This window comes from Drosophila yakuba, chromosome 2R (assembly GCF_016746365.2).
Source record: "Drosophila yakuba strain Tai18E2 chromosome 2R, Prin_Dyak_Tai18E2_2.1, whole genome shotgun sequence".
NCBI classification, from domain to species: Eukaryota; Metazoa; Arthropoda; class Insecta; order Diptera; family Drosophilidae; genus Drosophila; species Drosophila yakuba.
In genome coordinates, this window is record NC_052528.2 from 2586193 (window position 1) to 2593517 (window position 7325).

Here is a 7325-nt window from a genome sequence, read left to right on the forward strand (position 1 = left end):
GCGTCTATGTCCCTGGAGTCTGTATACTTAATCTCAACTTTCTAGCTTTTGTAGTTCCTGAGATCTCGACGTTCATACGGACCGACAGACGGACAGACGGACAGACGGACAGACGGACAGACGGACGGACGGACAGACGGACAGACGGACAGACGGACGGACAGACGGACATGGCCAAATCGACTCGGCTATTGATCCTGATCAAGAATATATATACTTTATATGGTCGGAAACGCTTCCTTCTGCCTGTTACATACTTTTCAACGAATCTAGTATACCTATTCAGCTTCAGAAAGTTTGCCTTGCGAAAACATTGAATTCGTTTGGTTGACTTCCCGATTTTTTCTTTTATTACGTTACCGAGTTGATTGACACCTCGAAAATAGGATGATATGGATCTTCAGGTTGAGAAAGAGGTGCTACTCTGGACAGAAACACACTTTCAGGACTTATCACAAGACCTAGATCCAATAATCGACCCAGAGAGTTTCGAATATAATTAGCTTGCGAAAACCATAAGTCGAGCAAGCCGTCAATAAAGCCATGTTGTGCTATAGAAAGAAGGATATTCGAATTTTCTTCTGTGGTGCCAGGTATTCTAAGAATTCAAAAGACGGTGGAATGTAAGAACACGTAATATGAACAAAGCTATCAGAAAATGACAGTTTTACGCATATGAATTGAACGGGAGTCGATTAATACTACCTCCTCTGACGTGAGGGTAGACCTAACCGCAATTAGGACTCCACTTCCATGTCTGGAGGGGCGATCATTCCAGTATATAGTGTAACTTACCTGGAAAAACTTCAGAGTATCTCCGCCTTTCACCAAGTCTCTGTAAACACTATGACATGGGATGGCTATCAGAATACAATTTAGTTAGCCTGCTACGCAAGCCTCTTGAATTTTGATGGGAGATATGAAGACTAGATGTTAGTTTCTTGAATTAGAAGAATTGAAAGAATTAGAAGAGGTGCAGTGGTCTGGCCACGTGAGGGAAGTTTAATTACCCCGAGCCCCTTTTTTATATAGTGAAAATAGTTCATTGCGGACAGTTATCTTGAAAGGTGAAATTCCCTAGCGTAGGAATAGTGAAATTTTATCAAGCTTGCAATGCAAGCCTGGACTACGATTGTACACACTATAAACTAATGCGTACACTTAATGAGTTCAATTCGGGTGTTTGAATCTAACTGACTCGCTACTGCGAGGGCATCGCTTTTTATTCATTCTTACATAGGTTCTTATCATCTAATTATATAATGCAGCGCTTGTAAGACGCTGCAGTCTGCGTTGGTCAATGCAGCTGAGTTTTATCTTAAATCTATGTTTGTGGCCTATGACCGCGCAAATCGCCTCCCGCGTGGTCATATCTCTTAACACTTCGGCAATAGACCCCTGCAATCGTACTTATCTGTAGTTGCCACTTATGTTGTCCCATGCCATGTTTATTGCAGCCCATAAATAGAACATATTTATAGTTTGTCTACTTATCATGTCTAAACACATCTTTAGACAACGATACAAGGCATCCGATACTTTTACCAAAAGATCATCCAGTCTGAAGCACTCATCGTTTGTTGTTATGACAAATATTTGCAGGCAGGATCACAGGCGTTGCTTGAAATTTTACGATGAAGGTTATGGCACCCCATATATTCTATATAGCCGTCTTCATTTGCTATTCGACAAAGGTAGCTTATTTGGAAGTTGTCCAGGATCTCACGACGGGGTTTTTTTAGGGTTTTTTCAGTGCTGAGAAGATTCATTAGCTTGCTAGGCAGTCCGAGTACCATTTGGACTTTGCAAAGAGCGAGTTTGCTGAACACGGCATCGATATCATCAGTTTGAAGTTCATCACTCCGCGTGCGTCGCACTTCTGCATTAGCGTATCATAGTGGAAGAGCCACACAAGCGCAATCGCCTAATATGGGTTACTGTACACCGAAATCGATTTGCAAAATCTAAAGAGAAGTTCATAGAACAGAAGGTAGAACATAGAATAGAAGAATAGAACTTCATCTTTGTAAAAATATGCAGCCACTGCGCTGAAAGCCACATAGCGAATTGGCGTGGCTGATAATAAAAATGAGACTTAGGAGCCGCCCTAACAAACGTGTTGAATACGCGCTCAAACCACCCACATCGTACCGGTCCTAGCATTTCCTTGCTTTTGCGCTAAACTCGTGAATTAAATCCATAAAGCCGTTAACCCAAAAGTTTACTAATAAGCGGGAAGAACCGAAGGGAACTACTTTGTACGCATAAACACAGCTTTTATCAGCCCCGTCACTCTGACCGCAGTCTACTGTCCACCTCTTTGTGTAGTTTCTGACGACCAATTCTCGGTAAGCGGTTCAAAGCGGCCAGTCACTACAATGCCAAGCATGCTCACGACCCCAAAGGGTTAACAACTTTACAACGCGCGCACTGAGAAATTGGCTTCGGGTAGGCATACATACATACTGGCCAACAAATCAAAATAAGCTCCTGGATCTCCTTGACATCGGAATAACATGAAAGATCCCAAGAAATAATATTATGGCTGAGTCAGTTGCAGAACCATCATTCAGTTCTACCTGCTGTCAGGCATCGAACCCATATAACTGAGTAGCCCTACAGGCAACAGGAACAATTGGGCAAGGTACTTATGTACATACAGACACACCCAAAATGACAAATCATAGCAAGTCAAACCGTGAAATTAGACAGCTTGTACTTGAATTCGAAGACTAAGAAAAAAGAAAACACTGATCCCTAAAGGCTAAAAAACAGCTAAAAATATAAACACGTAGACTAACCAGGGCACATAAGCATTACATTACATTGCATTAAATAACTATCGCCCACATTGCAGAAAGCACACAAAAATATTCAAACACCGGTAAAACAATCGTTCCCTCTAGAAGCTGTATATGCAGCGACGAATCTTAAGCCCAAAAAATCTCTTGGACATGCCTTGGTCACACCAACCACCACTTCCACGGTTGTACGGTTCTGACCTTATGCCATCTCTTCAACGGTATTACGTAACTTGGACACGATCGCCAAAGGTGAAGAAAAACAGTCATAGTGTTGATTCCCAAGCCAGGCGATGACAGAACGCAACGTGTCTCTCAAAACGGTTTAAAAATGCTGTTTTTAAACAACTATCTCCCAACATAAATAGTCGAAATACAGTACCATCGCATCAATTTGGCTTTCGCAAAAATCTTGAAACGACTTCACAAGACCGCGTTAACAATGTTAGAGTGCCCCAAGGCAGTGTACGGGGCCCCTTTCTTTACACCCAATACACAGCAGCCATATCTACAAACTAACAGCTCACAACCTTTACGTTTGCTGTCAATACCGCAATACTCAACCGCACAGCTAAGAAAATTTAACAACTTGCATGTGGAAAGTGGAATTATGGTTTGCGGACTGGCAGATCGAGAGGCCAAGCGCAGACATCTTTCTTAACGTTCTTACTGAACAGATAAACCTGCCCATCCTGTACCCTAAGCAATACATTCATCACAAAAGCAGACTTAGTAACATATCTCGCTGTTCACCTAGACAACTTTGTAATTTTTTATACCCATTACTTGTAGAGTATTAGGTCATTAGAGCCAGCAGGACCTAAACTTATGTCCCGTTCTTGTCAAAATTGGAGAAAACCATTATTCCACAACACCTCAACTTTTTCTTTGCGGATCAGCTGCAGATTGCGCTCTCTTGTACTAACGCCTGCATCTTTGTCGTTGCGTTATGCTGTTCGCTCTGTAATATTCTCACTCTCGCTTCTGTACCCCATGCATGTGCATCGCTGCCAAACTTCTCGAAGAAAAAATAAATAAAATCGTTTGAATTCTTTCATTTGCAAAAAGGCTAATACAAATTCTTATTAGCTCAATATTTTGGTGACCCCGACTGGATTTTTATATTAGCAATATTAGTGCAAATTGCTTGCTTCAGCTTTAAAAAACAAAGTCGTCCGCTTATGTTACCGGAATAGGTGACTATAGTTTCAAGTCAGTTAACGTAACAATGCGATCTCGAACCTCCGAATACTTGAATTCTATCACTGCTGTCATTGCTTCCAATATAACCGAACATCTGCCCAACTTTAACATCGAGGTTTGTTACAGGAACATACCCCAAAACCCGAAGCTGATTTGGTGATGGGCGTTAGTCTATTTTACGGCCTGCTATGCGTGGGGGAAGTCAGACTTCTGGCAGGATTGCATTTAATTCAAAAGATTCGTTTAGGCTAAGCTGTTTCCGGAGGCTGCAGTTGCTCCAAAGGCAAGGCTTTAAAATCGTCGGGCGCGGTTTGTTCGTCCAATAAGAAAACCCAACTGGATCGTCTTGAGGTGCTTCTTCGGCGGTTTTGGAAGGTGGAGAGTTGCGCTGAGCCCATTGTCCGGGCTACTAGGGAAGAGCTTGACTGTGAAGCGCATTTCGTTAAACGCTTTTCTCGCTTACCGGCTGGGGATTATTCTGTTCAATGGCCAGCCAAGTTCAGCTTAGATCTGTAGGGGGAGTCCTATCTCTTATCTCTTGAGAGAAAACTAGAGCATCGTCCAGCAGTCAAAGCCTTCATTGAGGAGTACTTTCAGATGGGACACATGTCAGAAGTTTCGACAAAAGAATCACATTTCTGTAGGTATTGTGCCATGAAAGAGGACAGCACCACCTCAAAGTTTCACGTCGTTTTTGATGTATCGGCGTCAACTTCTTCAGGATACTCCTGATGGCTAGTCCGGTGATTCAAATTCAAAACTATTCGAGATTCTTCTACGTTTTCCCTCGCATCCAGTTGCAATCACAAGAGTCATCTGTTAAATGTACAGGTGTGTCAGGGTTTCGCCTGAGGATAGCTACTTGTGTAGAGAGATTCTCGTCAAGAAGATCTGTACTTGTTTAAGCTTGAAACTGTTATGTATGGCACGAAGCCTGCTTCTCACCTAGCTGATGAATCAGTGGTCTATGGATGAGGCGGCGACATTTTCAGTGGGTGCTGAGAATCTTCGCCGTGACTTTTATGTTGATGTATCAAATAATCCAATGGTGCCAGCTCCAAAGAAGATGCCGTCAACATAATGCAGCAGACATCCGCGCTCTTGTCTAGAGTCAATAATAGTAATAACAGGATTTTTCTTTAGCTGCTATGCAAGGAAAAGTTGTCCTGGGACGAAAGCCTTCCTTTAGCACAATATTCAAAACGACATGATATATGCAGTATTTGTGAACAAATTCGGCATCCCTCATACCCACGGTTAAATAAGAGATTCGTGGATTTTGCGATGTCAGCTGAACTCTTTAATTAGTTTATTACAAAATATTAACCGAACGAACTTTGGTGGCAAGAATAATTAATTTTTGCTTTCGCAACGACGAGAACGAAAAAGAAATGCGTGTGCTCGGGGTGAATTCAATTTTCGACATGATCTTCTATTTTACATATATGTTCTTAGGCCTAGCTTAACAGAGGTTGGCGAAGGCGGGGCGAATTCGCAAAGAGCGAGAGAGAGCTTTATTATGCTCCCGCCTTCGCCCTAAACTAACTTACACTAGACTTCAAGTTTTTTCCTTCTTCATATGCCAACAATAAACAACAAACAATAAACAATGACCGACAATATGGGTTCAGCCAACACCGGCCCCGTTGAACTCCTCCACGGCATCAACAAATCGTCAGCGGCGCCAGCTTGTGGATCACCCTCCGGAAGATGGCTCCATCACTTCTCCTAAGGTCGACGACCCTGACCTTGCCGTCCTCTTCTGCGTGCGTCGCGACGATCCTTCCCATGAGGCACTGTTGAGGCAGCAGGTTGTCCTCTGCCACGACGACGAGTTGGCCCTCCTCGACGTTGGCCTTCTCCTCGTGCCACTTGCCCCGAACCTGAAGGCCCAGGACATGTTCCCGGGACCATCGCCGCCAGAACGTTTGCCTGACTGACGAGAAAAGCCGCCATCGCCGCAAGCAACTGAGACCCGCCTGGTCCGGGGTCCGGAGTGGTGGTGCTGCGATGAGCGGCCCGCCTGTCAGCAGGTGCCCGGGAGTTAGCGCCTCTCCGTCGCTTGGGTCCTGGCTGAGTGCTCCGAGGGGCCGCGAGTTCATAGCGGCCTCGATCCCGACGAGGACTGTTGCCAGCTCTTCGGCGTTGAGGAGTGCGTTGTCCACCGCTCGTAGGAGTAGGTGCTTTGCAGTTTTCACACCTGCCTCTCATAGTCCGCCCATGTGCGTAGCCCGAGTGGGTGTGAACGCAAATGCGCATCCCCTTTTTTATGCGAACTCGCAAATTGCGTCCGCCGGCTCCTCGATCCGATCGCGAAGTGCCAGGAAGTGGCGACTTAACAAGCCGAGGGGGTCAAACAGCTTCGATGTCACCGATAGTATGTTCCGTTTTGTCGCTCGGAGACCATGACAGAAGTGCCAATTTTGAACTTGAAGGCATCTTCGCTAGGCAACCATGATATTCCTAACGCCTTAGTTGACTCTGAATCCGAGATAGGTATCGACTTAACTGTGCTCTTAGATGCAGTGACCTCAGGTGAGTTTAAAAACCACTTTGTCAATTCAAAACATTCTGTTTGAAGAACCTGAGACACTTCAGACTTAATTGTCTTTAGCTCCTCTATGCATGCAGCACCAGTTAACATGTCATCGACGTAAAAATCGGATCCAATTATGTCGGCAGCTCAAGGGAACGAAAATTTAGCAGATTCACTCAACCTCTTTGAACACCGAATAGCCAGAAATAGGGCTGGTCCAGTACCATATGTGACGGTGTTGAGCTTGTATATTCTCAAGGATTCAGAGGGGTCTCTCCTCCACACTATAAGTTGAAACTTTCTATCCGCTTTTTACATCGGCAGTCAGGGCATACCTGTGCAGCCGGAAGTGGAGTAGAGTGGAGTACAACTCTTCTTGAATTGTCGGCCCCACCATCAGGATGTCGTTTAAGGCCACCTGAGAAGATGTTTAGCAGGACGCCGACCTGATGGCAATACCTGAGTAGTCTACCTATAATGGTCTTCACATAACTTGTGCTCAGGCGACAGAATTTTCCTTGGATTTGGCATTTCCTCCAGCGACCAAAATTTCTGCAGTGTGCTGTCAATCGATATTAACGGTTCTTCACAGAAACTATTCACAAATTGTTTCGGGACTGTAGACTTGTATCTGCCCGAAACAAACCAACGAAGAAGGGTCTTTTGTAGAGTTGGATAGTCAGGACCTTGTCTAATTTGACCAACAGCTAGAAATTTGAAAAAATATTCTGCTCCTATCAACATATCAATTTTTTGTGACTTGTAGAAATATGGGTCTGCTAATG